A 10,741-nucleotide genomic window follows, 5' to 3' on the forward strand; every position below is an offset into this window, starting at 1 on the left:
GATCTAGGGACATGAAGCACGAATGCAGAATTTCAGGAAGTCCCTTGGAGAGTTGTCATCTTGCCTCCTCTGCCTATGGGTAGGAAGGGGTGTGGTGTCTCCCCAACAGAGGAGGAGGAGGCCATGTTGACACTTTACCATTCTCTGAGTCGCACCTGTGATCTGAGCTCTGAGATTGAGTTCCAAGTCCACCTGTTCGCTAGTTTTCCCCCTGCCACCTCCATGCCAGGCCCAGCCTTTGCTCTCTCTGCCCTGCTGGGAAGCTGATTTCCCAACACTGACTGCCCGAGCCTCCCTTGCCCTCTCACTGCTGGTTGGGTTTGGCGGATAGGAGACACCAGGAAGAGATTGGAGGGTGGGGGAAGAAAGGCTGGCACATTTCTTCTCTGCTCCGTCCCTGTTCCGGCTTCCCTTCTCCGGCAATAGCTGCCTCCACCAGGCTCCAGCAACGCTGTTTCCTCTCTTGTTCCTTCAGCCTACGGATGTCGATGGGCCTCTGCTGTTGCTCCTCTCTGGATGCCCCATCACACCTTGTTTGATTCCCGACTCTGCCTCCCCTCTGAAAGGAGCCCTGCATCCAAATCTCTTCATCTGAAGCATCAGCAGTGAATTCTGTTTCCCGTGGGATGCTGACTGTTACCACCCAAGACTGGAGGGAGAAACCGCAGACTCTGCCAGACAAGCCTGGGGCCTGGGCCAAGCTTGTTCTTCAACAGAGCCCTGGGATAGGGAGTTGAGAGCTGCCACTGCCCTGCTGTGAGCCTTTGGGCTATTCCCTGCCCCTCTCTAGGCCCAAGTGTCTCGCTCCATCAATCCAGGAGTAATTGAATGTGATGATTTCTCGTTGTCACCCTCAAAGTAATATTCTGTGTTCCTAAGCGTCAAGGTTGTACTGTGGTCTTGGGGGTGGAGTTGGCTTCTTTCTGACCCAGGATCTCCCTTCTGGGGCTAGAATCTTGTCCCTGAAAATGTCTCACAACAAAGACTCAGAGCATCATGAGCCTGGCATAAATGCATCCCACCCAGTGGTCCATACTGATGGGGACAGTGGAAGCTTTCTTGTAAGAAAGTACAGGCAAGCTGAGCCTCAGTCTCATTATCTGGAAAATGGGTATAAAGAGTAAGTACTTATGACCTGCTTGTTTGGGTTAAATGAGAGAGTGTCTAGAAAGTGCCTGAAACAAACATGCTTGGATGAAAAGGCAGTCGTTATTAGGTGATGATCACACCAAGAATTGCCTTCTGTGTGCTCCTCCAAGGAACCAAGGCCAGACACCCATTGCCTGGTTTCTTTGAAGTCCACCGCCTGGTTTCTCTTCAGCTGAGTTCTGTCTCCTCTGTTGTCTGTGGCTCCTGAGGCTGCTGTCTCCGCACTGTGGGGCTCAGCCTAGCCTGGGCTGCTGCTGGCTGCAGGGCGTGGCTAGGGGTGGGAGCTGGCAGGTGCCTGGGTCTAGAGTATAAGGGAACCTGGGACAGCAGGAGGCAGGCCAGAGACTAGGTGGCTACATCTCCAGCCATGGTGCCCGTCTTGCTCTCCTTGAGTGTCCGCCTGGGCCTGTGGGCTTCTGGACTGATCTTGGTCTTAGGCTTCCTCAAGCTCCTTAGTCTGCTGCTGCAGAGGCAGAAGCTGGCCAGGGCTATGGACAGCTTCCCAGGGCCCCCCACCCACTGGATCTTCGGGCACTCCCTTGAGGTACGTGGAGGGGAGAGAGGGACAGAGAAAGAAAATGGCCTCCTCTGCTTCAGAGAATCAGGCCTAATCCCCTGGAGCCATGGAGGGAGACCCTATGTTTGGGCAGGAGGATGACGTCCTGGAGCCATGGTTCCCATTCAGCTTTCCACTGATCTCGCCCTCACTCCTGCCTTCTGAGCTGGCCTCAGATGGGGAGCACTTCAAAGTTGGGGCCAAAGCAGGTCACAGACTCCTTCCCATCATTCTGAGGGCCAAGGTTCAGGCAACGCTGTGCTAAGGGCTCAGCAAGAGTGTTGGGGAGAAATCCCCTGGACAGTCCGATAGAACTGGGCAATGTTGTTTAGAGGGTAACCAGCGCCCCCTTTGTTCTGTGCAGTGTAAAGATTTCCATTTTTTTTTTTTTTTAAAGATTTTATTTTTTCCTTTTTCTCCCCAAAGCCTCCCGGTACATAGTTGTGTATTCTTCGTTGTGGGTTCTTCTAGTTGTGGCATGTGGGACGCTGCCTCAGCGTGGTCTGATGAGCAGTGGCATGTCCGCGCCCAGGATTCGAACCAACGAAACACTGGGCCGCCTGCAGCGGAGCGCGCGAACTTAACCGCTCGGCCACGGGGCCAGCCCCAAAGATTTCCATTTTTAAGACTGAAAAGGAAAGTGAAGGCAGAGATGAGTGCTGTCACCTGAGAGACCTCCCCGAGTGTCTAAGCAGTTGGTGCCCTGAAGGTGGGGTTCTCCCTGTCATGCCTCTGGGCTGGCTTGGGAGCCGTGGCATCTCCTGGCTTCAGATCCTGGCTTGTTCTGCCCAGTTATTTCAGCGTGGTGGGGCCCACATTAGCACCCAATGTCAGGAACACCTCTTATCTCCCTGCCATAATGGGGATCTGGACCAGAGATTACTGAACACAGGGCAAGGGACACCTGCTTGGAATCAACTGGGAGAAGCAGATTCCTTGGCCCCTGGCCCCTGGAGATCCTAATTACCATCTTGGAACTAAGAGTCTGAAGTTGCAAACCTCCCCAAGTGTTTTGATCTGCAGCCAGGGTTGGGAAGCCAGAGATTAAGGCTCAGAGAGAGGCATGATGATTTCTTCCACCTCATGAGTACACTTTCCCATTTCCAGTCTAGGGAATTGCCTCTGCTCCATGATTGATGTTGGGAATGAGCTGGACCTCCGGTGAGGACTGCCCAGGCTTATTCTTGCCCCTTCAAATAATGACCCTCTCAGGATGGCCTGGTAACCTACATGCATCCTGGAGACACTCAGCAAAGCAAAGGGTGGGTCTGGGAGATGAATTAGACCCAGGCCCTGCTCTCAAGGAGCTTCCTGTCTAGAGGGGAAAACAGACAGCAGAGCCTTCCCTGCCCCAGGCGAGGTGGGGTGCCTAACCAGGATTGAGCATAAGCCCCATGCTCTGTATCTCACCACTTGTCCCATTGGGTTGTCATCTTTTGTTTACTGGTTCATCTTCCTCACTAGACCTGGAGGATGGAGATCTGGTCTGATTCACCACTGTACCCTCAGGGTCCCACACAAAGCCTGGCACAGAGCAGGCATCACCAAAAGAAACAAACAGTGAATGTTCGAGTGCAGGGAGTTGACAGAGCAGACAGAGTGATGGAGAAGACAAGTGGAGGGACCTGGAGGGGTTTGGGAGAGGCTTTGCTAAGTCCGCATGGAGGTCATGGGAAGGTTGAGGTCTAACCCTAACGGGGTTATGAGAGGCACTTAAGGAGACCTTCAATCGCTTCCCTCTCATGTCTTCTCCACTTCTACTTGCCTCCATCAAGCCTGGGCTTGCCCTTAGCCCATGGTCTTCCCTAGGACAGGGACCTGGCTCCCTCATCCCCATGTCAGAACTGGCTTCCCTCTTTCTCCCAAATGACCCTGCCTTTCACCTTGAGAGTGTGTGGAGGGCCTGGAACACAGCTCAGCTCTGGCTTCTTGGCTCTAACACAGTAACTGAAGGGCCTTGGTGCCAGGAGTGGTGGGCAGGGCTACAGAAGTTGCTGCTCTTGGGAGCTACAAAGGTTTCCTGGGAGCCTTGGCAGACACCACACCTCTGCATTCCTCCAGGTCTTGGCACTTCTGCTCTCAGTTGGAGCCACACCTGAGCCTGAGAAATGAGGATGGAAGAGAGGGATTATTTTTTCTAACGTCAAGACAAGGAAACTGAGGTTCAGAAAGGCAAGGTGTTTGCCTATGTCCATGTGGTAGCTCAGGAACTGAGTTGAGGCAGGGCCCAGGACTCGTGCCTTTCCATTCAGGACACGATCAGTCCATACAGAATGACTGATGTTTGATTCCTGGGCCTGGCAATGACGGGATAGGACGGGAAGGAGGAGGACTGGTGGTGGAAGGAAGGGCCCGGGGCTGGGAAGAGCTGTCCATCAGGATTAACTTCTCCCTTCTCATCTCCAGTTACAGTGTAGAGGCCCTGGAAACATCTACCTGTGATCCTCAATTCTCAGAATGTGTCCCCTTGAGGCGGGGTCATGTCCCATTCTTGTAGGGTCCCCTTCATTCCACTCAGAGCCCAGGGAGGACTTTGCACATAGGAGGTGCTCAGCCATATTGTTGGTCTGAGGTTGGGGCTCCTGGTAGGGGCCCATGAATCTGACCTGTGTGTGTCTGTGTGCCTGTGTTGGAGGTGGGGGATGGGAGGGGGAAATGCCAGCTCGCAGTTTGGGAAAGGTGATCTGAGACTACATTGGCCTCTTTTCTGGCCCCACTCATTGCTGGCACCGTTCCCTTGACCTTGTGCTGTGCAGTGAAGAGCCCAGGTCTGGGGCTCTGGCTCATTTTCACTCAGCAGATGTTGATCATGGGCCTTCACTGTGCCTCCTCTCTGGGCTTCCCTTTCCTTGTCAATAACATGGAGACAAGCCTTTTTACCTCACTGGGTTAGAAGAGGATCAGAAGAGATCAAGTACAGGTGCTTTTCAAACTGCTGGGCAGATGGATGTCAGGTGCTAAAGCATTGTAGAGGTTTTCTTGCTACAAAACACCCTCAGGCATTTGCTTCCTTCCTCCTCTTCCTTCCTCCCAAATCAACCCAGTCTTTGGGGGCCTGATGAAGTCTCTCTTTTCCCAATCAATGAGCACTGTCTGATCAATAAATCTGGACTTGGCCCTATCCTGAGGCCAGAGGATGAAGAAACAAGATTAGAGGTGGCCTTAGAGGACCCTGGTCTGCAGGAAAGAAATAACACAGCTCAGTGTTCCAGACCCTTGGGCCCAGGGAGGGGATGCTGAGGTGAGACCTATGCGATCTGGAAGTAGCAGCCTGTGGACGTGCAGAAGGAAGAGTGGAAGACACTACCTGCGCAAAGGCACAGACGCTGGAAAGAGTGTTGCGTGTTTAGGAAATGTTTGTTCAACAAATGTTTGTTTCTCGAAGTCTCATATGTGTCTATGTTACCAGCTCTGCACAGCTAGAGTGATGAGAGGGAGACAGAATGCAGAGGATGAAGCTGGTAGTGAGTAGGGGCAGATCACATAGGACCTTGTAGGCCACGTCTGAAGGCTTTACTGTATTCTGAGAGCAATGGGGGACCACTGAAGGGATTCCAGCAGGGGAGTGACAAGCTCAAATTCATGTGGTGGAAAGATCACTTTGGCTTTGTGTGGTGACTAGATTGGCAGAGACTTCAGATGATTTAGGGAGACCTGGAAGAGGCGGAGGCAGCGACACAGGCAGATCTTGGTGGAGTGAGGCAGCGAGACAGAGAGAAGTGAGAGGTAGAGAGGCTGTCTTGGCACCGTGGGCACGGGAAAGGGAGGCATTAATGCCCCACCACAGCCAGACGTGGGGTGTCAGTGAGGCGCCCTTCATGCACTAGGGAAAGGAGGCACAGGATTGCCCTGGGAGCTTTGTTACACTGTGGCATCAACATAGCTTGATCAGAGCAGAGTTCGGCAAAGTCACCTAAAGAGAGAAAAGGATCCTTGAGCCACAAGACTGGACTGTAACCAGGAGGAATGAATTCCTACGTATAAACGTAAACATGTGAGGATCTGAGACCCAGGAAGAGGAGGCTGAGGGGCTGGCGGCAGCTGTCAGTGTCTGGGCATAGGAGCCTTGGGTTCTGGATTTGGAGAGTGTCATGGCAGGACCCTCCTCATGGGAGCTGCTCCATCTGGCTCTCTTAGTTGCAGCTTCTGGATACCAATGTGAGAATCACTTGGTGGACCTGCAGGGGAGAGGGGCAGCCTCCACAGGGTAGCCACCTTGGTATCACTATAAATCATGGGAAAAACTCCATTCCATGATTCTGACTGGCATCAGGGTGGGCGGTGGTTCTATTCCTATGCCTATGAGAGGCAGATTTGGGGGACAAATGGGTTGCATTCATGTTTGGAGATGCTGGGTCTGAGGAGTCTGGGGGTGTCAAGCAGAGATGTCCAGGGGTGGTTGGTCTTGTTTCTGGAGCTCAGGAGAAAGATAATCTGGGAGGAGCTTTTTACTTAGGAAGCAGTGTCAGGAGGATGGGAAAGGAATCCATGGGAGCTGGTGAGCACCTATGGGGAGAAGGTGCAGAGTGGGAAGAGGCCAAGGGCTGGATTCTGGTAACTTCAGTCTTTCTTTAACAAATGATGGGTGAGAAGCTGCTGAGAAGGGGCATCAGGAGAGGTGAGAGGACATGTAGGAGATAGTTCCAGAAAGAGAGGGGAATCGACTGTGTCACAGCATCTGGAAGTCCTCTGGGCTTACCACCAAGGAGGGCACTGGTCATCTTAGCAAGATCAGTGTCAGAAGGTGGGTGCTGAAGAGGGCGGAAGTGGAAACAGTGGAGTCAACTTTTCGAGAAGTTAGGTAATGAAGGGAGCAGGAAATGGAGTGTAAGCTAGAAGAAGGGGAACCAAGGGAGATTTTGTTTTGTTTTTTAAGTGGGAGAGACTTGAGCCTATCTTATATGCAGATGGGCAGGAGCCAGTGGAGAGGGTGGGGTCTGTGATGTGGGAGAGAGAGAGACTGATTGATGGGTGAGGTGCTTGAAGGGAGGGTTGGAACCCCAAAGATTGGCCTTGGAGAGGCCCTGGACACCTCCTCTACTGGAATGGAAGGGAAGGTGGGGAGGTTGGGTGAGGGCAGCTGATTCTTCAGGTCTGGTGGCTGACCTTTAGGGATTTCTTATCTAACGGCTTCTATCTTCTCTGGGAAGTGAAGCAAGGCTACTTTTCTGGGAGCCAGGTGCAGAGGGGTGGAGGGGACAGTTGGGGAAAGAGAAGTTATGGAGGTGCAGATTGTGGCCAATGCCATGGGGCTTTCTAGAAGGTATTTCCGCTGATCACTGCTCAAATGTCACCTCAGAGGGGCCTTCCATGACCCTACCAACCCCTGTCGACAGTAGCAGCCCTGCCCTTATCCTCCTGTATTTTTATTCCTAGGGTTTTCCTACCTGAAATTATCTTACTGGTGTATTTGATTCTTGCTGATTTCCTTTCTCCCCACCTGGAATGTAAGCTCAGGGGGCAGGGCTTGTCTTGTTCCCACTGTTTTCCCAGGGTCTAGCATCTCACCTGGCATTGAGAGTGGGTGCTCATGCCCTTTTGAATATGTGAATGAATCCCTGGGGGACCCAACTTGGGGCAGTAAAGCTGCTCACACAGGGTGAGGACCAATGTCTGCAGCCCCCTGGACTCTTGGGCACTTCTCTCCGGTATTCTTAGGTGTTTGGGTGCTTCTCTGTGCTCCCCCTCCAACCGGGTCATCCCTGGAGCTGTGTCCCTCTTTGGTGCTGGCACAGGGAGGGGCGGGGGTGGAGTATACACTTTGGAACAGAAACACCTGGACTTGAAAGTTGTGAAACTTTGGCAAGGCCCGCTGTCAATCTTCAAAAACAGCAACCAATTTAAGAGGGAAGAGAGTCCATCATCATCAATCTTTGTCTCGAGATGTGTGTTTTCCTATTAGCTTCACAGTTGTTTGGAAGACAATATTTGTTTGGCCCAGTCTAAAGGTCTGGCCCAGTTCAAAGAGTCCAAACTTTCAAGGAGTATGACGTGTAGGCAGTTCCTCTGAAATGGCTGCTCTGGCTCTATTTTAAAAAGGCTCCACTCTGTCAACTTTTCACACCACCAGCACTTCCTAGCCAATACGTGTGCCTAGGGGAGTCGTGGTCACTCATGTCAATCTCACCCAAAGTCCCTCTGCTCTTCCTATTGAGCCAGAGTTTCCTTCAGTGTGTTGCTTGTTCACATGTGTTCCTGTGTTCACACGTTCACACGTATATGTGTGGTTGCACACTTGTCTCTGAAAAAGAGGCTGGAGGATGAAGCCACCTATTGGTCACTCTGTTGTGGAGGACGTCACTTCTCTGTTCCTTGGGGCATTACACATTAGATCCCCTCTGTCCAGGCTCCCGTGGCTGTGCGCTCAACCCCATAATTGAGTCCCCAAAGAGTTTGTGTAAATTGAGTCCATTTTGTTTGATGATTTTTGTGGTTATTTCAAAGATGCTGCCTCTTCTCAGTTTTACTTGGTTCTTCTTGGTGGGCACTCCTAACCCGTGAGCTTTGAATACACAGCTTTGCTGTCCTTGACACTGGCTAGGGCTCACGCACGCGCAGAGTGCTGACCCATCTTGTCAGGGGCACAATGACTGTGGGGTGGGGGTGATGACTGTGACTAGAGCCCCCAAGGGCACCTGAGGATGTCCATCCTGGAGGAGATCAGACCCAGGAGGACCTGGCCCCCAAGCCCCAATCCCTGCAGGACGTTCTGGGCTGTGGGAGCCTGTGTGGCCCCAGAGACAGAGTGGAGACTCATGGGGGGGCCACAGGCCAGTGGCTTTCTGTTCAGTGACCAAGAAGTATTTTAAAGTAATTAAGACAGTCCAAGGGTAGCTGAGCTGTTTGAAAGGCATTCAGTTTTCTGTCCCCAGAGATGTTTGAGCTCTTGGGGCTGGATTCCCACATGGTTAAGGTGCTGGGCCAGGCCGCTCTGGGTACTGGGATTGGAGATCAGCATGAGCTGCCTGGAGGGAGCCTCACCATGTTGGGGAAGAGAAAAGCCCTGCCCGCTCCCCTCCATATCCATCTGTTTTTCTGAACTCTCATCTCCACTTTGAACATATTTATTTTTGTTCCGAAGCAGCCCCCTGGCAGAGCTGTGGCCGAACAGACTGGCTGAGCAGGTAGCTTGTTTCTTGAAGACTGGCCAACTGACCTCCAGGTCAACTGGCTGCTGGCCTGGGCAGGCTTGCTAACAGGGGAGGCAGCAACAGAGCCTCAGTCAGTGTCGCGGTCTACCTGACTCATGTGGGACAGCTCCCTGTGGTCTGTGGGCTGCGCTGTTCTGACCTATAAAGACAGAGTGTGGTTCTTCTAGGTGATGTTGAAGTCTCAGATCTGATTCTCGGAGGAAAGCTTACTCGGACTGTGGGTGAGGAGAGAAGAGGGTAGTGACTTATGCTTGCTCTTACTAATCTGCCCTGTTTTGTTTTCTTGGTGAGGCCAACAAGGAGTGCAACTGTGAGGCTGAGGGAGTGCGGCTGGGAAGCTGGAGTCAGTGAATTACCTCCATGCTTTGCTCTTTCCCTACTTCCTTCCTCCTGGAGAAAAGCCAGCCCAGACTCAGAGCTCTATAGGGATCCCAGCTTGGGGCATCTGAGGACGGCTCTGGGGTATCCAGTTGTGTAACCCAGAAGAGCTGGCCAGGCAGCCATCTGGCCCCCAAAGGGGATGCCCAGTACTCTTGGAGAGGTTGCAGCTCCACTAGTGGGTCCAGGTGTGGAGAGCTGTCCTCACTCCTACCAGGTTCCTGAGACAATCAGGGCACATAGGAGAAGGCTGGCACGGGGAGGCAGAGGCCAGCTCAAGCTGTGAACATGTGGTCAGCATGACATCAGGGTCTCCAGTCCCTGGCGAAGATGCGGCAGAGAGTCACACTCATGGTTGATGAGGAGTGGAGTGGAGTTCAGATGAACCAGATCCACCAAGAGCTCCTTCCAACCCTGAGATCCCGTGAGTCTGGCTTCCCTCTGACTTAAGCCTCTCTTTGCTCTCTGTCTGGTTGGGCTCCCTGGACCTGGGGGGAATGGAGAGCATGGGAACAGCCATGGTGATCAGAAAGTTGGTAAGGGAAATCCAGGAAAGCAGATGGAAAAACAAGAGAGTACACAGGGGGAAGGGGGCAATTCCGGGGACACAAGCCAGGAAGGAGGCAGGAAAGGGAAGGGGTTAGGGACACCAGAAGGTTCCCTCTTACCAGTGGATGGAGATGAGCTTCATCACTCTGTGCAGTTTTTGACAGGTGTGCACAAGGGCAGTGAAAACTCTCACAACCCTCCTGGGTCAACTCAGGATGCTGAGTTCAGAGGCAGTGAAGGAGGGGATCCGCGGGGGAGATTACACTGCCTCTGCAGAGGGTCTGGAGAGAGGAACCCCAGAGAAAGCACAGACGAGTGGCTGGAGACCAAGGTAGCCAGGCCCAAACCCCAGGTCCCTTGGAGAACCTTGAAGTGGCTTAGGTCAGACAGGATCCCTGGGGGCTGCATTATCAGATGCCCTGTGTCGTTCCTCAAGACAGTTTCCTGGAGATACAACATGGATCAGTTGTGTGGCTGAGGACTATAAAGGGTGCTTTACAGGGAGAAAGAGCAGGACCAGCACTTGCACAGACCTTAACGTGAATGGCACACAATGGATTGTGCACTTCCCAATTTATGCAACTGAACACAACATCCCTGACAGACTACAATGTACAGAAGAAAGTGTGGGGCTCTAACCTGAGTTAGAGTACCACTAACCTACAAGCAATGGGCAAGTCAGTTCACATCTCTGAGCCTCAGTTTTCTCATCTGTAACATGGGAGTAATTATCTGTTTCACGTTAGGTGCGTGAAGCAATCTGTGAACTCCCTCACATAAAACCCGGCATATAGTAGATACTCAACACATATCTGTCCCCTTCCATTCTCTATGTGCAGAGACAGAAAGTGGAAACACGTGGTGAAACTGGACACTAGCCAGAGCAGGCAGACTAGGGCCTGCAGGAAAAACAAATGGAAATCTGCAGTGCGGCTCCCACATAGGAAGTGCTGGTGGG

Source organism: Equus quagga, chromosome 5, assembly GCF_021613505.1.
Source record: "Equus quagga isolate Etosha38 chromosome 5, UCLA_HA_Equagga_1.0, whole genome shotgun sequence".
Classification (NCBI taxonomy): Eukaryota; Metazoa; Chordata; class Mammalia; order Perissodactyla; family Equidae; genus Equus; species Equus quagga.